We start from the raw sequence: 9,348 nt of genomic DNA on the forward strand, positions 1-9,348 counted from the left end.
TTTTAATGTCTAAATGTTGTATTTCGCAATATACTTTATCACTTTGTAACAGAGCTATATAGAAGTTTCTGCCAGAGACCATGGGATTTACTATACGACTATAAATGTGTACAGCACCTGTATGCATATGCACACACATATTAGTGTTTATTCCAAGTTGCCTCCAGCTTCTACACCCTACTCGATGCCCCAGTGATTGACTATTGCTCTCACAGAGATGCTAGAGAGGTGCCAACTCTCTTGAAGCCGATTCCAAAACTTCAGAATGATGATTATATATTTATTTGATTTAGGGAGTTCATTTCTCCCAAAGTTGTCTTTTTAAAATTAACTCCAGATTTAAGTGAGTAATCATGCTAATGGCTGACAGTGCTAGGTTAGGCTAGTGTTGCCTTCATGTCATCACCAACAATAGCTAAAAACAACAACAAAAAAACAACAAAAAAAAAAGAAAGAAAAGGAAACAAGAGGAAGAGCAAAAAGAAGGCTAACATAAGAAACCGACACTGCATTACAATCCAGGCTATCGCATACTTTTGAACCGGGCTCTTCTTGCCTGTGGGCCATGTGATGGGATTCTTGAGGTCTCTATATTGCCACAGATCCCCTTTCATCTGCGTGCTGCTCTGCAGAAGTCCCAAACCATGGCCCACAGGCTAGATTTGGCCTATCCTAGTGTTTCATTTGGCTTGTACGATGTTTAAAAAGTTGTTGAGCCAACATTTTGAAATTGGAAGCTTTCACATAAAACTCCGGATTTCTGGCATCTCTCAGAAATTAAGGAGATCTGGGAACACTGGGGTCACATTACCACGCTTCAGTCCATGGCTGGTGGGGCAGCTGCTGCCGCCTCTAGACAGGCATGTGTTCTCTGTGGTCCGCACAGGGCCTCCGCTTCCCCACCCTGAGCGTTTCAGTTCCCACGTACACACTTGCTGTTTCTCTACCACTCGAAAACATTTCTCTCTACTAGTGCCTTTATCAAAAGTGGGTGCCAATGCGGCAAGGTTATCCTTTCAGTTGTCCTTTGTAGACTCCCTCTTCTTTACTCTCATACGTGGAGAGACAATTTCTCTCCTCTCTCTCCCAGTGAAATTGAAACAAAGATCTAAGAAACTGGTGGACAGTGTAAGTTATGGAAGGTTCTCAGAGGCATGCTTGTTGGTTTGCTTTCCCCCCAGGGACCAGATAAGATGGCACTTGGGAAAAGCAAGAGAAAAGGGGAGAATGGAGAGACAACGGACAGAGTGTGCTGGTTTTGGCTCTCAGTGAACCCATCCTTGTGTGATCCGTCAGCTGGGTGATACTGGGGCCTGGACTCCCCAAGCCATTTTTTTTTTTGCTTGCCCTGTTAGGCTTTGCCAGAAGAGGGTGCAAGACGGAGACTGCAAGGATGGAGGAAGATGGCAGGGACTCGATCCTTTCCTGTTGGTGCTGCTGGCTTCCTCTTTGCTTGCTGTTCCTGTATATGTCACCCCAGCAACACTCCTTCACCTTGGCTGCAACCTAAGGATTGCAGTTTTCCTGCACTCACCAAACCATCTTCATCGTGTGGCCCCTTGCCTCCATGCACATTCCCTTCTTCCCAAGGTCCAAGACCCAGCTTCCAGGGACCCCTCCTCCAAGCTTCAAAGTTTAAATATTCTGGAGTTTTTATTCTTTAAGTTCTAGCAAAGGAAGCTGCTTCCTGTAGTTTCACTTTTGTGATGCCTTAGAGTTTTCTTTTCTTCTCTACTTCACACATTTATATTTTAGTTAACAATTGGGTATGTTACTTTCTCTCTATTTAAATAACTCCTTCCTGACTGGACCCTGAGAGAGGAAGAGTTGGTCAGAGTTGTGCTGCCCATTATGGTAGCCACTAGTCACTGATTGTTTAGATGCAAGTTTAATTGATTTAAAAGCAACACAGTTTAAAACTGTTTCTGGATTCCACTAGCCACCTCTCAAGCACTCAATAGCCTCATGTGGCTATGGGTTATGTATTGGAGAGTGCAGGTACATTTATGTCCCCTCAGAGAGTTCTTCCGAGCCGTGCTGGGATAGAGAAATGAGGGCTCCTCAAAGTGGGAGAGAACAGGAGGGAAGATGTTCCCTAGAACTAGGAAATGAGGGAGAAGAGACTCAGGACGAGCTCTTCTCAAGAAACATTGAAATAAACAGGGTCCAGCTCAAATAACGCCCCTTTTTTATTACAAAATCATAAGCATGTAATTCTGTAACATAACAATATCACACTCAAGCACATCATATGACATTTCAGGTGACATGTTCAAATTAAAACTATAAATTATTACACTCATATTATTACCCTGCCCACCACACTTAAGCAGGCCTTACATCTGTCAGACACTGTGTATGGAGACTCTCTGATCACAATGCAATTAGTCTAAAATCAATAAAAAAATAGAAAATGCGTATGTTTGAAAATGAATGCTATGAAATTATAATGAAACATATCTAAATTCTACTGAATTCTGTTAAATATTAAAAAAAAATCTTAGTGGCAATGATTCACAAATCCTTCCAAAAGTAGTAGTGGGGGAACAATCTGCCCTACTACGTAAAATGACCAATCTCATTTTATGGAAGTTCTCTAAACATTGGAACCCTACACAGCAGAAAAAGAGAAGGAATTCCTACATCTTGTGACAGCATGGCTGGAGATTATTATGCTAAGTGAAATAGGCCAGTTGGTGAAAGACAAACACCATATGATCTTGCTTTTAAGAAGAATCTAAGAACAAAATAAACTAATGAGCAAAATAGAATCAGAGGCATGGAATCGTGAAACAGACTGACAGTGGTAAGAGGGGAGGAGGGAGGTAGAGACTGTTTGAAAGAGGGAGAAGGAATTAGTCAAAGAATATATATGAAGGACCCGTGGACACTGACAGCAGTGTGGGGAATGACTATGCAAGTCAGGGGCAGGCTGGGCAGAGGGGTGCGAAGGGGGGAAAATTGGGACAACTGTAATAACAGAAACAATCATTTTAAAAAAGCTTGAGTAATTTAGATAGTGGATTGTGGAAAATGTGTGAGCTGAGCTTGAGATACTCTGTATCTAATTCTGTTTTGTTAGAAATATCCTCCAAATCTTCAAGTCCTATGTGTCCAGGCCTCACTAGGTCACAACGCGGAATCCAGGGGATATGAATGTGGAAGAAAACCCTGCACTCCAACGATCCTCTTTGGCTGCTGCATTTCCTCATGAGTGGAGAATATGACAACTCCACTTCTTCCGGCATTTGAAAATTTCTTAGACAATGAAAGAGGTGCTAAAAAACTAGAAATAAGCAAATGCTGCCAAAACAGAGATTAAAATCTTAACTTAAAAAAAAAAAGAGATTTGAACACTATGGATTGATGAACTTGATGATCCATTTGGGACAAAATACTCCAACAGAGTAGTTAAATGACACCTTTTGAGTCCTTTGGAAAAGCAGAAGTTCATGCTATGAGTGACTACGTATTCACCTAGCCCAAGGCTTTTCAAATTTCCCCAATTCCTTTGCTTAACGAAGCTTCTAGGTTCATTGATGAAGAAAATGGTACAGGTATACATATGAGCCTATTCTGTTATAGAGATATATTTGTGGACCAAAAAGAGACATTTGGTCAGGATGATAACATATTTAGGGGAATTTGTGAATCATTGAATGCTAAATGGCACCTGTGGAAAGTAATTAATATCTTTGACTATCAGGAAGTGGCTGGCTGTGTGTGGCAGGTATTTGAGATTATGTTTACTTAAAGTTGTTGATGGGCTTAGGGAACAGACTTGTCATGGACTTTGAAGATCTAGCTAATATATTGGATAATGAAATTGAGATCTGGGATCAGGTTGAAATAAAGGACCAGGTTTAACAAGATTAAATGTAATAGGGATTAATGTCAAGTGTTACAATGAGTTAAAAAAAGAAGAGCAACTGAAGAAATATGCAGTGAGCAAACTATGCCTTAACATTACGTTCTATGAAGAGGACCAGGGGTTTTCGTCAGTCGTGAGCTCATGAAAAGTCAATGGTGCATGTGTCTGCTTCAAACTTAATTCAGGCGTAGACTTCCCAAACAGACAGGTAGGCCACAGGGACAAGGAGGTGAGAAGTATGGAGTAATAACGGCCTATTAGCCAGACCTCCCCTCATTCATCGCACTTCATCTGGACGCCACACCTGGAAGGCGATACTGATAAAACGAAAAAATGTCAAGGAAAGCCACAGAAGAAAGAAGGAATTTGAAACCTAAATAATATTAAGATCCATTACACACATTTAGGTAAGAAGAAAGAAAACATGGTATCATTTTGGGAGTTCCTATCAAAGAGAAAAATACTTTTTTCCCAGCTTTCCAAGAGGCAAAGTTAGGAATAATGGGAGGTAGATGAATATTTCCTCTACAGATGAAAGTTCTCAAACGTTAGAGATGTCCAAAAATGAAAGGGTTTCAAAGTGTTTAAGTTTCGAGTGCCATGTGTCTAATATTTTTCTCATAAATCCTGTTATTTTAGTGTTAGAGCCAAATAGTGTACTGGGATTTACTGGAACTTGTCTATACAACCTATATTTGGCACACACACTTCATTTTTGGAAACATAACCTAGTTTTAAGCATCTTACAGTTTCTAGGATTTTTGTACACCTTCCACACATAGCAAGAAATGGCTTGTCTTAACTCAATGGACTACCAGCCAGGTCCCCATTTATTAAAAAATCATGGTATTCTAAGAGTTCATTTAGCTTACATTTTGTGTTTGCCTTTTTTCTCTCTCCATTTACACATTACACAGTCAGCTGCCTCACGGTAAGCGCTGTTTCAGTCCAAGTCTATCGAGGAAGCTTGGCCTAAGATAAGGTCATTTATGGTTAAGAAAGATCATTGTTGTGTTAAGTAATTTTTTCATAGTTGGCAGTCTCGAAGGGTGGGATTTCTGGCTGTCTTTTGGATATTATATCATAAGTATGGATGAGTTGCAGTAAAAACATTGAAGAACCTTCAGTATGCTTTGTCCAAACAAAAGAACAACCATTCAAGTTATGAAGAGACACATCTCAAGTATTCTGACTTCCACAGGTTTTTTTTGGTCTTTTCTTTCCAGTTATAATTTTTCATGGTGTTGTAGCTTGCCAGTGTCAACACACTTGTGTTTTTTGGTAGGGTAATTGAATTGAGATATTTCTTCTCTGACACGATGTCAGAGTATTAAGTTACAAACCTAAGGGTTAGATGTTTGTAGTCAGGAAAGCTGCTTCCTTCCTGAAGTCACCCCTGGCACAATTCAGATGAAGCAGAGCTGCCACCTTTTTGGGTAAATGGTTAATTTCCTACAACGCAGGAGCTGATTTTGCAACTTGTATTTAATTCAGATCTTCAGCCTTTCCTTCTCTTAGATGTTGCTGCCAAGCCCTGACTGTTTAACCGCTCTTCTGTATCTTTATAGACTATCTATGCAGGAATGAGAAGTTGATCATTTAAATTCAGACATGTCAGCAAGTGTTTCTTTTAGAAGGTTTATGTGGTTTGCAAGCAAGCATATATGTATGAAAATAACTCAATATACTATTGAACATTAGGACAGGTCCTCAGCAAGAAACACTAGCTTATCCATGCCACTTCAAATGAATAGAAATACAAACTAATACTTGCTGAGCACTTACTCTGAGCTAGGCATTTCACATTGTTAATCCTTATCATAGTAATAGAAGATAGGTTTTCTCATTTTTCGGTTGGGATGTTAAGGCTCAGAGAGGTATGTAATTTATTGGAGGTCACACAATGGTCAAGTACAAGAACTAGGAACTCACCTGGAAGTTAATTCTTAGACCTTTCTTATACCGAAGTCCTACATCACATTACCTCTGGACAACAGGCTCATATTACTTTGTGTTTAAAAGAATTAGCAGTGACTTGGACCTTTTGTCTGTCAGCAGTTTTGTTGAATGGTTAGCATGTTTTTGGTTGTATGAAGGATAGTTGCTTTAGTTTAGGTGGAAGTGTGATGTCATCATCTTTATTTGGAAGTTAAAGAGATAGTAGTAGGAAGGATGCTGAGTTAATGAGTTAACAAGTATTGTAGGGACTGTGGTGGTGGTTGGTTTTCAACTTGGAACCATACCCAGCAGGACCTTCTAAGGCAGAGAACCACATTTCCCTAAACCCCCTTCCCTGTGTATTGCTGGGTTACAATTGGCCAATGAGGGGACTTGAGCGAGATTTGGAAGGTAGAAGTGAAGTGGCAGCTTTTATACCCAGAAAGTCCCGATGGTTAGATGCAGCTGGAGTCTAGACCTCTCCGCAAGCCTCCACTTAGTGGTTCTGGCACTTTCTTGGACTTCCCCAGACCATGATTTCTCTAGGCTGTGGCCGAGGAAGTGGTTTCCAGCCCTCTCTGCAAGGTCCCACTTCATGCCTGTGGCCGCTTTTCCAACTTCCTAGGGTAACTGGCTTTTCCCCTCTCTCACTGAGAGATACTTTAGCCACCATCTTTTATTTTTTTAAATTGTTATTAAAAATTTTTATTGTTGTTCAGTTACAGTTGTCCCCATTTTGCCCCCATTACTCTCCCCTGACCTACCCATCCCCCCACATCCCACATTCAATTCTCTCCCCCATTGTCTTTGTCCATGGGTCCTTTATACATGTTCCTTGACTTGACCCTCCCCCTTCTTTTAAAACCTTTACTGCTGCATCCTCTCATCTTTGTGTATTCTTAATTTCCATATGCCATCAATTTTTCCCATAATGCTGATATTCACTTTGTGTTCCTGACCAAACCTAGACTGGTGTTTAAAATGTGACTGTTTGTACATTTAAATGATAATCATGCATGAATTTTCCTTTTTGATTTAGGAGCGAGAGGGAAGATAGGATAAATACAAATGAGAGATTGGAAGCAATGTAAGGTTAGAAGAATCTAAAGTTGAAAAATGTCCTACTATTTGTAATTATCTCTTATATAATAGCATGTATTTCATATTACGGATATAGTATTCAGTTTTTCTTTGTTAGGAAACCTTCACTAATATCCACTATGTGAAGCATTAAGCTGGGTGTGCTGGGAAATGAAGAGAGAAGAAATACTTATTGAGAGCTTACCAGGAGTCAGATGTTTAGATATCCTATTCACAGAGCAATTCCATCAAGTAGTTATTTATTATACTTATTTTACAGATTGTAAATTTAGGCCTAGAAGAATAATTCACCTGGCAGAGGTCACAAAGTAATTTAAATACTTGGGCTACCATTCTTATCTGTTTGATTTCAAATCTCTACTGTTCTATCAACTGGCCTGAGCTGCTTCCTGCCCCAAAGAGGCTTTTGTACAATTGAGATGAATTTGAAAAAGAAAATGTGTCTTATATACTCCCTGATGAATTCAAATGGATTATTTTAAAGATCACTTATGGTCAAAGCCACTTTTTCCTTATTTATACCAAATTTTTATCAATTTAGACACTATCATGGTGACAACTAATTTTTCTGCCTATGCTGATTGGTCAAAAACAAATTCCAAATGAGGAACTTACTGTACTCGTTGAAACTGGTGAATAACAGAAGAGACTAATAGAGGAAGGCAAGGAACTCAGGTGGTCCCCACATGGAACATGTCAACCTATTTCAATGGAAAGCGAAAGCTCTGTATTTCTAAGGTATATTAAGGACAAAATGTAAGGTAGGAACACTTGTAATTTTTCTCGGTATCTGCCTGGAATTTTTGGGCAAATGTTTGAATTCAAAGTGAATTAGCTCCCAGGTGAGTTAATACACTCTAAAGTTGGGTATTTATGGAGCATGAAATGAGTCACGAGAGTAAAAGCTGATGTTTTCCGCCGGTGCGTTATCTTTTGCGTACCTGGGCAAAATAGATTCCCAAGTAAGCAATTGGAACTTGGCGTTTATATCCAGCATTTCATCTTCTTGGCATAAGAAGTCTAGGCTGCCAAACTTGTGTTTTTAGAAACCTACAGTAATCCTGTTGCAAAGAACAACTAACCTAACATAGTAACCTAATACGAAGAACCACGTCTCCAAAATCGGGCACTTCATATAACACTATAAATTGCAAGCAGGTTTCACTTAGTCCTTCCACTAAGTGGGAACTGGCTGCCAGGTTTTGGTTTGGGCAGCACTGGGATTCTAGGAAAACAGGACATCAGGAGAAGTATGTTAAAAAGTGTATGTTAGATTTCTTCTAAATTGGTAGGAGTTGGTCCTAGCAACTCCTACTTGAGAGGATTTGCTTGGAAACAAAGCTTCATGGATCTCTAACTTTTGTGCATATTCCACCATTAAGAAGATTCTCATTTGTTTGAGGCTGATCTGCAGTCTTCTTCCCTTTCAAAGTGAGTAACTAAGCAAAAAAAGAAAATGCTGGAGAAAACCATGGAAGCAGTTAATGGACACACCCACTTTTTAGAGTGTGGGCAGGGAGAGATTGTACCTACTTGCACAAAATGTTTTCCTCTTTTTAAAGTTAGTGGATCATGATATATGGCTAACTTAGTGCTCTTTCATTTTAAAGACATGTTATGATTGCTTTTTAACAAGAACACAGTGAGACCTCTGAAATCTTCTATGACCTACACTCATGTTTTTTCAGAGTTTCAGCTGATATCCCCCTTCAGGTGTTGCTCTACTTTCTGCTCACTCAGTAATTACTCCATCATTTTATTAATGGCTTCTAAATACCATTCCTTGGCCAACAACAATTCCAGGTAGTGAACAAAGTTTAAATGTAGGTTAATGTCTGGACCTGTTCTATCTCACTGGTCTTTCAGACTTAAAACTGATGATTCAATGTACAAATAAATTTGGACTTTCATTGCTAATCATGGAATCACACATATGGTTAATGATCATTTGAGCACATACAATTTTTGAATATCTGATTCTGTTGCTAGTACATGCATTAGACCCAACCCAAATGCATTTGGGCTTTCAAAACTTATCATCACATGCCTAAACTGAACGGAAGTAAGTGAATTTATCAAGGGCCTGAGAAATCTATAAAAGCAGGAATTTTATTTATTCATTCATTTGAACAGTGTAAACAATAAACAAATGAGAAAATTGTCAGATGGTAAGGAAGGTTATGCAGAAGTGATAAACAGTGCATGAGGAGCTATTTTCGCTTGGGTGTTTGAGGGGGAACCCGTGAATATGTTTCATTTACTGTAGGACCTGAGTTAAAAGAAGACACTAACCATGAAAGATTTTCAGGAGGAGTGAATAACTGGGGCACAGAGCTGGCATGTTTGAGGAGCAGGAAAGAAGTCTGCTGTTGCTGGAGTCTAGTGAGTGAGGGAGATAGGGGTGGGATATGGGTCCAAGTAGTAGGGGGCAGACAGAT

Source organism: Desmodus rotundus, chromosome 2, assembly GCF_022682495.2.
Source record: "Desmodus rotundus isolate HL8 chromosome 2, HLdesRot8A.1, whole genome shotgun sequence".
NCBI classification, from domain to species: Eukaryota; Metazoa; Chordata; class Mammalia; order Chiroptera; family Phyllostomidae; genus Desmodus; species Desmodus rotundus.